This window comes from Heterocephalus glaber, unplaced genomic scaffold (assembly GCF_053883595.1).
Source record: "Heterocephalus glaber isolate CG9 unplaced genomic scaffold, H.glaber_assembly_v1.0 deba00001561, whole genome shotgun sequence".
NCBI lineage: Eukaryota > Metazoa > Chordata > Mammalia > Rodentia > Bathyergidae > Heterocephalus > Heterocephalus glaber.
The window spans coordinates 2,650,038-2,665,129 of NW_028258349.1; the positions used below are offsets into that span (position 1 = coordinate 2,650,038).

The 15,092-nt window shown below is 40.1% G+C and overlaps 1 long non-coding RNA gene and 1 pseudogene across 1 annotated transcript; both read right to left on the reverse strand.

Moving 5' to 3' along the window:
* Positions 1 to 280: 280 nt before the first annotated feature.
* On the reverse strand, positions 281 to 15,090 carry LOC101713281 (uncharacterized). The gene is made up of 3 exons (XR_205813.4): positions 14,889 to 15,090; positions 3,968 to 4,087; positions 281 to 3,057 (listed from the first exon to the last, which is right to left on the reverse strand). It is a non-coding gene; the product is annotated as an uncharacterized LOC101713281 (long non-coding RNA).
* Positions 7,355 to 14,783, reverse strand: LOC147823966 (zinc finger protein 347-like; annotated as a pseudogene).
* Positions 15,091 to 15,092: the final 2 nt, after the last annotated feature.

Sequence of the window (15,092 nt, forward strand, 5' to 3'; positions counted from 1 at the left end):
TCCTAAGCAGACCCAACTCATTTCTGACACTGGCCTTCACCTGTCTCCTCTGGTTGGGAAATCATTTGTACCCTTCGAATTTCACAAGAATTAGAAGAATGTATTTGGCAAGAGATTTACTGTTGTCATCCAGAAGGCTTTTCAACTCAAGGATAAGAGAGAAAAATAGCAGATAAAATTATATAACTGGATTCCGTGAAGGACACAAGATGCAGAGAGATGGGCTATTTATTTATTGGTGCACGGCCAGTAAGGAAACCAGAACCCAACACATAGGAAATACTCAGTAGATGACTTTTTATTGAGCCATTTAGTAATTCCCATGGAAAAATGCAAGGGAGAAGGAAATCATGTGAGTGGTAGCATGTTATTGTGGACAGAGTAATAGTCACTAAGCCAGGTATGGTGGTGCACACCTGTAATCCCAGCACTTGGGAGGCTGAGGCAGGAGGATGGCAAGTTCCAACCCAGCCTGGGCAACTTAGTAAGGGGCAGGGATATAGCTCAGTACCAAGGCCCTGAGTTCAGTCCCCAGTACCACACAAACAAAGAACGAAACAACAAAACAGTCATGAATCAAAATTCTGACTCAGTCCATTGAGTGGTTGCTGGAAGGTGCTTTAACTATTTCAATTCTTGTTTTCTTGATTTTGTTAGTGTTTATATACAGAATAATAGACCATGCCTCTTGGAATTCATATCAAAAGAGGGGAGGGATATGTGAAGCATAGACATAAGAAATGAACTATAAAGAAGCGGGATTTTTTTTTTTCCTGAGTTGGGGTCTCACTGTATAGTCCAGGGTGGCCTTTAACTTGTGATCCTTCTGCCTCAGCTTCCTGAGCATTGGGATTACAGGTATGCTCCACCATGCCTGATAGGAAAGTAGATTTTAAAATTCAAAGTCATATGTAGTATTGCATGCCTGTAATCCCAGTGCTCTGGGAGGCTGAGGCAGGAGGATTACAAATTCAATTTCTGCCTGTGCAATTTAGTAAGACTTTGTCTTAAAGTAAAAAATTAAAAAAGGGCCAGGATATAGCTCAAAGCAAAGGCCATGGGTTTAATCTGTAGTAACACACACACACACACACAAACGCACACACATGCACACACACGCACACGCACACACACACAGAAAAAGAAAATGGAAAGTCCTTAGAAATAAGACCTGATGGTATTTCCCACTGAGAAAACTTTCCAGCTCCTATCATACTCCTCGCCTATGAAGTCCTCCCATTAATTGACCTTTTCAAATTATCATGATATATTACTCTCCTTGTGCCCTTATTTTTCTCCTATGCAGTTTAGATTTTACCCAAGATTCATTGTTATCATTTCTTTGCATAATTTGGAGTACACTTGTCAAGAAAGTTCAAGACCTATGTTAATAAAATGTTAAAATACAATGAAAAGGCCTTAAAAGAACAAATGATACAAATGAAAAGACTTTAAAGGTTCTGGGTTAGAAAGATGCAACATGGCTGGGGTATAGCTCAATGCTAGAACAGTGCGTAGCATGTCTGACATCCCAATTCCATCCCCGGTACTCAAAACCAAACCTAAAACCCAACATCATAAATATATCAGTTTAGTTGAAAAGAAGAATTGCCAAAAAACCCAAAAACCAAAAAACAAAACAAAAAAAAGAATTGCCAAAAAGTCTTGAAAAAGGGAGTCAATGAGGGAGAGCAGGTCCTACCAGTTATTAAAAAATATAAATGCTGCGTGGTGGCCCACACTTGTAATCCCAGCACTTTGGAGGCTGAGGCAGAAGGATCATGAGTTCAAGGCCAGCCTAGGCCACATAGTGAGACCCTGTCTCAAAAAAGAAAACTATAGACTGGGCATGGTGGTGCACACCTGTAATCCTAGCACTCAGGAGGCTGAGGCAGGAGGATTGTTATGAATTTGAGGCCAGCCTGGGCTACATAATTAGATCAAGGCCAGCCTGAAGTATATAGTGAGAACCTGTCTGAAAAAACAAAAACAAAAACACTCCTCCCCAAAGAAAACAAAACAAAACCCTATATATACACAAATGGTTATAAATTAAGTAATGTGTTGTGGAAATAAGGACTGAGATGTATAATGGATGTTGAGAAATGGGAAGAAAGTGTTCAAACAGGAAGGGGAAGAAGGGAGGAGGGAGGGAGAAAGCAAGGAAGGGACAAGAAAAAAAGAAAATAGAAGGAAAAAATGGAAACAAAACTTGTACATAGAGAGGGGAAGGGGCTTGAGGGGGGAAATGGGATAAAATAAATAAAAATAAAAAATAAAATATCGAGGAGGAAAAGAAAGCCAAATAATCATCTTATTTTTACTTATTTAATTCCTGCTATATATTTATGTCTCTTTCCTACCAGAATTTAAACTCCAAAAAAATCAAAATTTTATTGATTCTGTTTACAGATTTATCCCTGGCACCTATGTATTCAGTATATATTTATTGAATTTGTAGATAAATGAGTTCAGGGCTGGGGATTTAGCTCAGTGGTTGTGCTGCCTGCCTTGTAAGCGCAAGTTCCCAAATTCAATCCCAGGTACAAAAAAAAAAAAAAGAGTACAATCATGTTGAAATAGCTTTCATAAAACCACTTGTAATATTAGAAGAAAATATCAAGGATTCCTGTGTCTAGCCTCATGCCTACAAAAGAAAATGAGGAAGTGGGGGAAAATTTGAGTCATTTAATATATAATGAATTGCTTTTTCTGAACCATACACACAAAAAATTAAGCGATGTGAGTAGATAGATGGGTTCCAAACCCCATATGATATACAAGATAATTTTAAATGGATCAAAGATTGAAAGTAAGAATAGAAACACAAACTCATCAATCCACTTAATTCATTACCTTAAAGTGGTTAAGACATTCTAACTATGACTCAAAATGTAGACGTCATGAAAGAAAAGACTGCTTAAGTACGAAACAAATAAACTGAAGCCTTCTTCACACTATGGTGTCCAGGCTGGGCTCAAACTTGTGATCCTCCCGTTTCCGTCTTCCAGAATGCTGGAGTTACTGTGTGAACCACCACGCTTGTCTCAGTACGATCTTACATTAAAAAAAAAAAAAAAAGAGTAAGTAACATGGATATACACATATTAATGTTTATACCGGGGATAAAAAAGCAGCTCTGGAAGGACACAGAAGAATGAAAAGTCATTCCCTTACCCATCTTTTTAGCTTCCTTCTGCTCTCTCCAACATTTGCTTAGGCAACCTCCACTGTGGTTGCACCCAATTCAACATTTATTCTACCTCTGAGGTCAAACAGTTGGTATAAAATCCCCACCAGTGCGACTGGTATCTCTTTAAATTTATGTCCAAACTGTGTAGCAGGCTCCTAACACTGCTCACAATCCCAGTGCACTGCCTTAGTGTGTGCCTTCCTGTCTCCACTTCTCCCTGCTGTTCAGATCTCTTATGCCTTCTATTCTCTGTCTTCTCTCCTGATTGCTTCACCCAATTCTACACAGAATAAAAGAATCAGACCAAATTTCCATTGTCTTTCCACCAACAGATATACCAACCATACCACATTCTTCCTGTTTGTTATGGCAGCTGAGTCTCTGCTCTTTCAATGCCAGGTAGATTGCAAGATCCCATCTCTTCTTCCACTAGGTACTGCTACTTCCCACTTTTTCATACATCATTAATATCTTCCTCTTTATTAGATTGTTGCTATCAACATATAAACATTTCCATCTAGCCAAGTGTAGTGCCACATGCCTGTAATCCCAGCACTCTGGAAGGCTGAGGCAGGAGAATCGCCCAGGGTATAAGGCCAGCCTGGGCTACATAGTGAGTTCACGGTGGGCCTGAAGTACTTAGTGAGGGAAAGGTCTGGAAAGAGTCTCCCTGAGGAGTTTGGGGGGAAGGACACAGGCCCTGACCCCTCGGCCAGAGGCAAAGCTCAGCCTGCCTTACTCCGGATTTGAAGGTTCTGAGATTGGTGTCCTCACCCTGCTCCTACTGCCTGCTGGTGCCTGCATCCAGCACGGTCCTCGGCCCGACCGCCTTCTTCATCTGTCAGCATGAGCAGGGACGCATCTCCACTCAGATGCTGCCCCGAAACTGGAGACCTAAGAAAAAAACCACACATTCAAAATCAGAGAAATTTCTTTCTTTTCTTTTTGTAAGTAAGTGTATGTGTTTTTTCTGATAGTTTTCTTTTTTCTCTTGTTTCTTTTTTCTTTACCAGTTTATTGGGTTTTGGTGAATTTCCCTTGCTTTTAATCTCTTTTTCTTCTCTTCCTCTTCTTCTTTTACTTTTTTTCCCTTTTTACTTCCTATATAATATCTTTTTTCTCCCTCTCTTTTACCTTCTATTTCTCATCAGTTTTCTCCATTACCCTTACCTAATTCTTTTTTTAAAAATTAATTTTATTGGTACATTTTAGGTATACAATATAATGACATTCATCATTGGAGATTTGCACCTTTACGTAGTCTCTCTTGGGTCCTCATTCTGTAAACATTCTTCTACTCCCTAATAGGATCCATTGTCCCCCTTCTTTCTCCTTCTTATATCATAGAAAGTTTCAAAGCTGTGTTCTTGGATTCCTTCAATAGGATAACCATAAGCTTTAATAGTATTTTCAATACTAATCTTCAATAAATCATAAAGCTTTATTAATCTTTAGATAGTTAACTACAAAATGATTGTTGATTTTTTTTCTAACACTATCGGAAATATCGCTGTTATGTTTAGTATAGATTAGCTGTCAGTCAATACCTGGGTTGATTTTTTTGTTTGTTTGCTTTTTGAGATGGAGTCTCACTGTGTAGTTCAGGCTGGCCTCAAATGTGTGGCAGTCCTCCTGCCTCAGCCTCCCAAGTGCTGGGTCCATAGGTGTGGGACACCATGCCTAGGGTGGGTTGTCTTATGTTAATATCCAATTTGTCTTGGGTGATAATACTGTAGCTGATTTGTTTGATATTACCAGGGTCACATAATTATTGCTATTAATGGGGTTTTCTCTGTAAGCCAACAACTAGATTACCTTTGTGACATTAACAATACTAGAGTACATTCCCAGAGAACTTGGTATTGAGTCAATTACACCGCATCCTCTCCTTCCAAATTAACTGAGGTAGTCAGATTTTAGGGGTGAACAAAGGATTAAAGTTAGCTACTCCCAAAGTATATCACTGGAAAGCAACTAAATAAAGAGATCTCTATACTAGCAACAAAGTCTTTACACCATAAGCATCCACAAACTTCAGCACAAATTAGTCATGACCAAAAGAGAACTTCTTTGATCCACATTATACTCAGAGTACAAGAAGTTCAACACAGGGACAAAATCTTAAAAGCTGTTAGAGAAAGGCAACAAATTACATATAAAGGTAAACCCATTAGAATTACAGCAGACTTCTTAACACAAACTGTAAAGGCCAAGAGGGCTTGGAGAGAAGTCTTTCAAGCCCGGAAAGATAACAACTTCCAACTCTGAGTTATATATCCTGAAAACTTTCCTTTAAAATTTATGGAGAACTAGGGTATTTCCATGACAAGGAGCACCTCAAGAAATTCATGACCACCAAACCAGTGTTATGAAAAATTCTCAAGGATATCCTAGAAAGAGATAATGAAGCCAATAATGCCAATAAGACAAAAAGAATGAATACATTTGGTGGGATGAGCAGCTAAGCGAATGGGTGGGGGGAGAAGAAGGAACTCAGCAACAGGAAAATAAAGCAATGACAGGAATAAGTCAGTACCTTTCAATAATAACTCTCAATGTGAATGGTCTAAATTCCCCAAGCAAATGACACTGATTGGCAGAATGGAAGAATATAGAAGAAATACATTTAATTAAAAAAGAAAGCCAAGGCTGGGGATGTAGATCAGTGGCACCATGCCTACCTGGCAAGTGCAAGGTCCTGAGTTTGATCCCTGGTACTGCAAAAAAAAAAAAAGAAAAAAAAGAAATAAACCCCACAGATTAAGAATCAAAGCATAGAAAACAAGAACCCATGCAATAAGAACCCAGAAAAAAAGGAGGAGCAGCTGTCCTAATTTCAGACAAAGGGGATTTTAAACCAAAACTGATCAAAAGAGACAAAGAAGGTCACTAATTGGTTAAAGATTACATAAAACTACATATTGGTTAAATCAAAAGGAATAGGTAATAATTATAAACATATATGCACCAAATACCAGTACACTCAACTTCATAAAACAAAAACATATGGCATGAAAAATCATAATTATATAATTATAATGGGTGACCTCAATATCCCACTGTTACAAATAGACAAAAAAAAAAATCAACAAAGAAATATTAGAATTTAACCAAACCTTCACACAAATGGACTTACTAGATATTTATAGTGTGTTCCATCCAACAACAGAATTCACATACTTTATAGCAGCACATTGAAGTTTCTCCAAAATAGATCACATGCTAGTCCATACAGCATGCTTAAATGCAAAAGAAGTGAAATTGTCCCATGCATATTATCAGATTATAGTGCAACGAAACTAGAAATCAATGGCAAAAGATACCACAGAGTCTATGCAACACATAGAAATTAAATAATACGCTCTCTCTCTTTTTGGGGGGGGGTATAGGATCTTGGTATACACTGACCTTGAACTCACTATGTAGCCAGGGCTGGCCTCAAACTCACAGCTATCCTTCTGCCTCAGCCTCCCAAGTACTGGGGTCACAGCCACTACATTTCACTAACAATATGTTCTTGAGTAACCAGTGGGTCACAGATGGAATTAAGGAATTAGATAGTTTCTACCAATCAAACAATAATGCTAGTATGATATACTGGAACTTATGGGACACAATGAAAGCAGTCCTAAGAGGGAAGTTTATTGTGGTGAATTCCCACATCAGAAAAACAGAGTGAGCTCAAATAAATAACCTAATGATGCACGTCAAGATCCTAGTAAAACAAGAACAATCCAAATACAAAGCTAATAAGAGGAAGGAAATTATAAATAGCATAGCAGAAATTAATGAAATTGAGACTAAAAAAACAATACAAAGAATCAATGAATAGATGAGTTTGCTCATTGAAAGAATAAACAAAATAGACAAACCCGTAACCAATCTTATCAAAATAAGGAAAGAAAGGACTCAAATCCAAGGTAGAAATAGTGGCTGGTTCACACCTGTAATCCCAGCACTCTGAGGCTGAGGCAGGAGGATCACTGTGAGTTTGAGACCAGCCTCGGCTACATAAGTGAGACCCTGACATAGGAGATTAGGGCGTGGCAAAGCTGGCTGGGGAAGTAGAAGTGACCTGTTAATTACAAGATCCAGGGTCACATGCACAGAAGAGTTCCCAAAGCCCTGTTTGTGGGCTTCTCAATAGAACTTGAGCACATGTTCTTTTTTTTTGGTACAGGGGATCGAACTCGGATCCTTCACTTGCAGGGCGGGCAGCGGAACCACTGAGCTAAATCCCTGGCCCTTGAGCACATTTTCAATAGGATGGGCTAGACCTGACATCAGCCTGAGGAGTGGGATCCCAGCACTGCCTCTCAGGACCTGGATGCAGAAGTTCTCACGGGTTTCCTTGAGATTTGGACAGTATAAAGGACATAGATGCCAAGAAGAGCTTTCTATTATGGCTTTCCTCACAATAGCCTGCCCTGCTTTCTCCAGGGTGTTCTTTTATCTTGCTTTTTCTTGTTTTATTCAACCCAAGCTCACTCTGCAGAGCCAGTTTCTCCCTCCCTCTCCACTTTTACTTTTTTCAAATAAACTTTGCCATTGCAGTTTGCTCATTTCATTCAATTCTTTGTTCAAGAAGAGAAGAACTTGGAATCCAACTCCTGAAAGAGAGGCAAGCAATCCAAAGCTCAGTAACTTTTATTTGGTGAGCCACTTTTATTTATTTTTTACTTTTTTATACCCCTCGTTCTTTTTACTTCAGTTTCACAGTGTCTCACTAGTTGCCTAACTGTGCTCCTCCTCATTCATTCTACCAAATGGCTGAGATTATAGGCATGCACTATGATATCAGGAGGAATAATGCAACAATATTTAATTTTTTTAACAATATTTAATTTTGAAAGGAGTGTCCTTGTTCCAAAGAAACATGAACAGGTGTGTTCTCACTTCATGTGGCAAGGCCTTTCATTTTACTGATACTTTTTAGACACCACCATAAAAAGCCCATAGGAAAAGCATATCAACATGTTCCAGGGCCAGGGATTTAGTTCAGTGGTTTCGCTGCCTGCTGTGCAAGCTCAAGGACCTGAGATTGATCCCCAGTACCAAAAAAAAAAAAAAACAACCCAAAAAAACCAAAACATGTTCCAAAGTTCAGATTAAAATTCAAATTATATTTCCTTTCCAAAGAAATCTCCAAGAAGTGTTTTATAACCTGAAAGTATTTGGCCATTTACAAGTGTCTTTGCATCTTTGACATATATTGCGAAGGTTAACAGTTTAACTTGTTTTTTTTTTTGGTACCGGGGATCGAACTCTGGTCCTTGTGCTTGCGCTGCAGGCAGAACAGTTTAACTTGTAATTACAGTATTCTGCAGTATGCAAGACACAAGTTTCACCTTGGATAGAGACTGACTTATTCTTTATATAAACTTTATGAAATGGAGTACACTGTGAGATTTGGTTAAGTAATTTACCTCAGCATTACATTTGTCAGTGTTCTTTGCAGTAGGAATTCTTTGGTGAATCCTGAGGCCACGTCCTTTAAGAATGAAATTTTTGTTTTCATTTTGAGATAGGGTCAGTGCAGGCTGGCCTTTAACTATGTAGCCCAGGCCAGCCTCGAACTTGTGGCTATCCTTCTGCCTTAGTCTCCCAAGTTCTGGGGTTACAGGAATTACCACTATGCCTGGCAAAAATGACCTTTCTAAGGTCACTGTATTTGTCTGGTTTCACTCCAGAACAAATCCCTTTATGACAACAAAATTAACACTTGATGAAAGACTCAGTATATTCATTACATGTGTTTGGTTGCTCTCCAGTTCAACTATTCTATTTCATAGTGGGTTTTTTTGGTACCGGGGATCAAACTTGGGACCTTGTGCTTGTGAGACAGGCAGTGGAACCACTGTCTATTTCATAGTTTTGATGCTTGGATAAAAGCCTTAGCATGCCCATTACCTTTGTATGGGTTCCTCAAAGATATAAAATTTGATGCCTAGTGAATTTGGAGGGTGGTAACGCATAATGCATGTTGTACATGCATTATGTTTTTTGTAACTGTTGCTATTGATGTGGATTGGGACATTGATTATTGCTTGACTTCATGAAGGTTTTGCCACCTCCCTTGCATCTGTAAGATATCACTCATGTACAAATTTGCACATTCATCACATTTCTATAGTTTCTTTCTACTATAGGTTATCTAATGTGTGCTGAAGTGTGAGCATTGAAGATAGGATTTGCCAAACGTATTACATTTTTCTATGGTTTTTCTTGATGTGTACTGAGGCTTGAGTGGATACTCACAGACTTGCACTCCCATTCCATTTGTAAGGATTCTTTCCAGTCTGAAATTTTTTGGTGAATACTAATGTCAGATATTCACCATCAAGCATAGTTACGTAGGTAAGTTTTCTCTCTGCTATGTATTAGCTTATGGTTAGTTTTGTGTTAGGTGATAACTCAAAGCTTGCCTCATTTATTCTACATGAAAATTATCTTTCCAGCAGGAACTGTCCAATGTTTCGTAAGGCTTGAACACTGGATAAAGACTTCTGCCTCATTCATCAGCTTTCTCTCCAGGATGAAATCTCCAAGGGATTCTAAGTTAGGAATTGTTATGAGAGCCCTTGGAATATTTTTTTCTAGTATGTATTACGTGCTTAGTTAGACTTACATGCTAACAGCTTTGCTACACTCATTGAATTTGTGAGATTTCTCACTTCTATGAGGGCTCTGGTGTAAAAAGTGTCAAATCTGACTCAAGATCTTGGCACATTCATTACATTACCAAGGCTTTTCTTAAGTATGAAATCTCAGATGATGTGGTAGGAATGAGTTTAGACTGAACACTGCCATATTTGTTACATTTGTAAGGGTTTTCTTTAGAATGAATGCTACAATGATGTGTAAGGTGGGAACTGCGACTGAACACCTTGCCACATTCATTACATTTCTAAGATTTCTCTCCAGACACTGGGAAATGGGAAGAAAATGTTCAAATGAGAAAGGGAGCAAGGGAGGGGAGAAGGAGAAAGGAAGGAAGGGATAAGGAAAAAAGTAAAAATAGAAGGAAAAAATGGAAAGAAAGCTTTTGCATATAGGGAGGAGAGGGAGGGCTGAGGAGGGGGGAATGGGAAAAAGAAGAGGCAGGATATATGATATACAGGTGCAAATTCCCTATGATGAGTGTTATCATTATGTATATCTAAAACGTACCAATAAAAGTTTTGCTAAAAAAAAAATTTCTCTCCAGAATGCATTTGCTGATGATTTGCTAGGTATGACTTGAGACTGAAGACCTTGCCACATTCATTACATTTGTAAGGTTTCTCACCAGTATGAATTGTCTGATGGCGTATAAAGTGTGATTTCTGATTAAAGACTTTGCCACATTCATAACATTTGAAAGGTTTCTGCCCAGCACGAATTCGCCGATGTTATGCAATTTGAGAGATATGATTAAAGACTTTCCCACGTTCATTACATTAGTAAAGTTTCTCTCCAGTGATGCTAAGATTTTCTTTTTTTTTTTTGAGCTAAATCCCCAGCCCACTAAGATTTTATTTCTGACTGAAATCTTTGCCACATGTATCACATAGAAATTGTTTCTCTCCAGCCTGGACTGTCTGATGAGCCGTGAAGTGTGGGCTTTGGTTAAAAGATTTTCCACACTCATTCTATTTGTAAGGTTTTGCACTAATGTGTGCCACTGGTTCTTGTATGAAAAATAAAGAAGCAATAAAATCTTTTTCATATTCATGAGAAATGTTTGTTTTGACACTAGAAGGAGTTCGTTGGTGGAATAAAACTGAGGAATCATTGTTGAGATTGCTCACTGTAATTCCACTCATAAGTGTTCCTTTCTCTTTCAAATATTTGCTGTTCATTCGGACTTGATTGAAAGTTTACTCCAAGCCAAATCTTAATATGTTTCATTCCTATATCTCTTCTACCATGTTCATCTCTTCTACCAGTGAGATTTTTCTTATGAGTCACACAGAATCCTGTGTCTAGTCTCTCATCTTTGCTGCAATGACACTCAAAGTCATGTATATTTGGATTTCTTCACAGTTCTTCATTGCCATGGTTTTTATGTCTTTCCAACATTACTGTTTGGGACATTTCTCTTGTATCATTTTTCCATTTTGGTGGAAATTCCTGTGTTCACACCTTTGACACATTTCTAGCTAATTTCACTTGGCCATCCACACTCCAGGGCTTTCCTCCTTGCTCCAACATGAAGACAACACTCAGGTGAAAAGGAGAGATTCCCAGGGAGACCAGGTTCCTGTAGTTCGCCAACATCATGTCCCTGTATAACGTCTCCTGAGCAGGGTCTAGGCCTTTCCACTTCTGGGAGAATTCTATGGCCACATCCCTGAATGTCAACAGACCCTGAATAACAGCCATTTTTAACTCCTTTTCTTTACTCTTCCTGTTTAAGGTTTCTTCCTTATGTAACACTGAATCTTTAAACATTAATTGTACGGTGCTGTGACCCATGGGATGCACTCTGGGGTCTCTGGTGAGCCACTTTTAGAAGAAACTACCCAGAAACAACCTTGTCTCAAAAAAAAAAAAAAAAAAAAGAAAAAAAGACCCAAATTTATATAATAGAAATGAAAAGGGGGAAATGAAATCATAACGGATTCTGCTAAAATCCACAAGATCATTGGTAACTACTTTGAGAATCTGTACTCTAGTAAAATGGAAAGTTCAGAAGAAATCAATAGATTCCTAGATACAAATGAACTACCAAAGATGAACCAAGAAGATACAGAAATCTTGGATAATCTAATATCAGGCAATGAAATTGAAGAAGTAATTAAATAGCTTTTTTTTTTTTTTTTTTGAGACAAGGTCTGGCTATGCAGTTCAGGCTGGCCTTTTGAACATATCACATAGCCTAGGGTGGCCTCAAACTCATCATGGTGATCTTTCTGTCTCAGCCTCTGGACTGGTGGAGTTACACCTGGCTGAAGAAGTAAATAATAAACTGCCAACAAAGACAAGTCCAGGTCCTGACAAATTCACTGCTAAATTCGACAAGAACTTTAGAGAAGATCTAATGCCAATACTCTTCCAACTCTTTAATGAAATCAAAAGGAAAGCAGTAATCCCAAAGTCATTCCTGGAATCAAGCATTACTCTGATTCTAAAACCAGAAAAGGAACCAACCAAAAACTCATATTAATATGGGAATGGCATAGGACTGGGAGAGAAGTGGAAAGATACCTGGGCACCACCTCCAAACTGTGTTCTACTGTTCGCCTCGCTAGCAGCCTTCACTGGCTTTGATAGGTATGAACTGAGGTAGAGGAGGAAAGGGGTTTTTTTGTTTTTTGTTTTTGTATCGGGGATCAAACTTAGGACCTTGCGCTTGCAAGGCAAGCGCGGTGCCGCTGAGCTAAATCCCCAACAAGGAGGAAAGGGAAAATAACGCCTGAGGGAGCAGGATTACAGTATCTAAAAAGAACTTTAAACAGGCGTACACGAAATACCTCAATAGTAGAAACCGATTCACACATGCCCCGCAAACTTCTCTGGTGACTGTGGATGTGTCCTTTACTTCCATTTGAGCTAACAGCAGGACCTTATCCTTGAGAATTACTCACCTTCTGGGACTAATGTTAGGGGCTAAGCCTCCTTCCTTGTATAGACTGCCCTGTCTGTTATATAATACTTAATTGATGTTTTGTTTGTTTGATTCCAGTTCTGGGAATTGAATCCAAGTCCTTCGCCCAGAGCTACATCCCTGGTCCTTTTTGCATTTTTAGACAGGGTCTCACTTAATTGGCCAGGCTGGGCCCGAACTTGTGATCTTGCCCAGACTGGAGTTAGAGGCGAGGCACCACACTCCGCCACATAACATTTAATTGAAATTCATCCTCAGCTCGTTCCACATAACGTTTAATTGAAATTCATTCTCAGCTCCTTCGCTATTTGTTGTTTCTATTTTACAGTTATTTAACTTCAGCTCTGCTAAGTATATCCAAGTTGCCTGTGGAAAAGAACTATTTGAAAAGAGTTCTCAATTCAAGTTAAAAGTCCATACTTGAGCAGGGGATTTAGCTCAGTGGTTTTGCCACCTGCTGCGCAAGCTCAAGGACCCCAGTTCAATCCCTGGTACCAAGAAAGAAAAAAAAAGTCCACACTTATCGAAACATTTTTTTTAACCTTTTGCCTCTTTCCTCTCTGCCACATTGCAAGTTTCATTCCTTTCTCCACATCTCACTAGCCAAAGTTTTGGCTTCCGGTTCTATTATTTAAAGCAATGTTTATCAAGCACATACTGGGTGCTGCTGGGAAATAACAAATAAATATAAAACACAAACCTTGACTTAATGGTTTACAAGCTACTTCTAAGACTAATACAGGAAAGGAGGCAATGTGTACCCCAAAGAGAAACTTCATATTGCTAAATTCTAACAAGTATTTGGGTGACTGCCAAGTGCAAAGTTCTGTTTTTTACCGCCAAAGGAACTTCTAAAAAAAAATTTAATTTTTATTAGTACATCTTTGCAGTACATGATTACATTCGTTGTGGGGAGTTGGCACATATGTGTAACACATCATAATTCTTTTTAAATCCCTTTCCCCTCCTGCCCTCCACCAAGGAGCTTAAAGTCTTGGGGAAATTTATATGCAGAGTTAAGTTTAGGACTACAGAGTGGGAGACAAGGGCTTGGAGAGGGGCTCAATGCATCCAGACTCCCCTCTGGCCCCTTCGGACCCTCCAGCTGTTAAGAGCGGGAGCCTCCTAAGGCCCAGGACTCCAAATGCCCACCGTTTCTGCCTAATGAAAGCTGTTCCCACAAAGCAGCGTTACCCACCACCCACCCCCAACTCAGTGCAGTGCCCACAGCACAGTGGACAACAAAATGTGTCGGATTAACCAGTGAACTTGACACTGCAGCACCACTAGAATCTGGACCTCTAGCTTCCACCTCAGCCCAGCTTGCCCTTTCCTCCCAGCAGAACCTGAACCAAGTCCTGGCATGTCTGGCCTTCCCGTGAAAAGCCAGGGCAACACCAGGCAGGGAGGAGCTAAGGCTGGCAGCCTCCTTCTGGAGGTTGAAGCAGAACAGATACAAAATGCGGGAGCAAGAGGAAGGCGCCCGGGGCCCAAGAACAGGTGGGGCTGTGTCCCAAGGGCCTCCCTTGGCTGCCTGTTCAGTGGCGTCACCAAGCTGGCTCGGCGATCGCCAAGGAAGACAGGAGTGCTTTCCACTCCGTGGCCCTCTCTAGTCCCCCTCCAGTTCTGCCTGCTTAGCCTATCCAATGCCTCCACCACCTGCCCATGGCTGGCGAAGGGCTCCCAGCTTTTCACTTGCCGAGGGATCTAAGGTTTCTATAGCACCAAGCAATTTACATTCAAACCTGCTATGAAACCAACCAACCGCCGGACGTGGTGGCACAAGCCTGTAATTCCAGCATTTTGGGTGGCTGAAGCAGGATGATCGGAAATTCGAGCCCAGCCAGGGCAATTTAGCGATTTAGTGAAATTTTGTCTCAAAAAAAAAAAAAAAAAAAAAAAAAGGCTGGAGAGCTAGCTCAGTGCAAAGAATCTTGGGTTCAACTCCCAGTACCTCAAAACAAACTACCCAAAGCAAGATCATTCTGAGTCCCAGAGAGCGTCTACCTTTTACTACTTCCTGGCAGGTTCTCTAGCTTCAATTTAGAACTCAGCCAGTCGGAAAGTCCCTACTTCAGGACCACCGACCAATCAGGGGGCCCTTACCTGCCGAAGGTGAGGAATTCGTTTCTTACGGGACAGTGTCCTGGGCCAATCAGAGGCGCCTGCAGCAGAAGTAGTAATGGGAGGGGTTGCACCTGGCTACGGTGAGTTACTCGGCCAAGCGGCGGCTGCCTTGACCAATCAGCAGGTGCAGGGGCGGGGCTCCGACCAATCCGGGAGGGTGGGCAGGGCGGGCCGGGCGGGGCT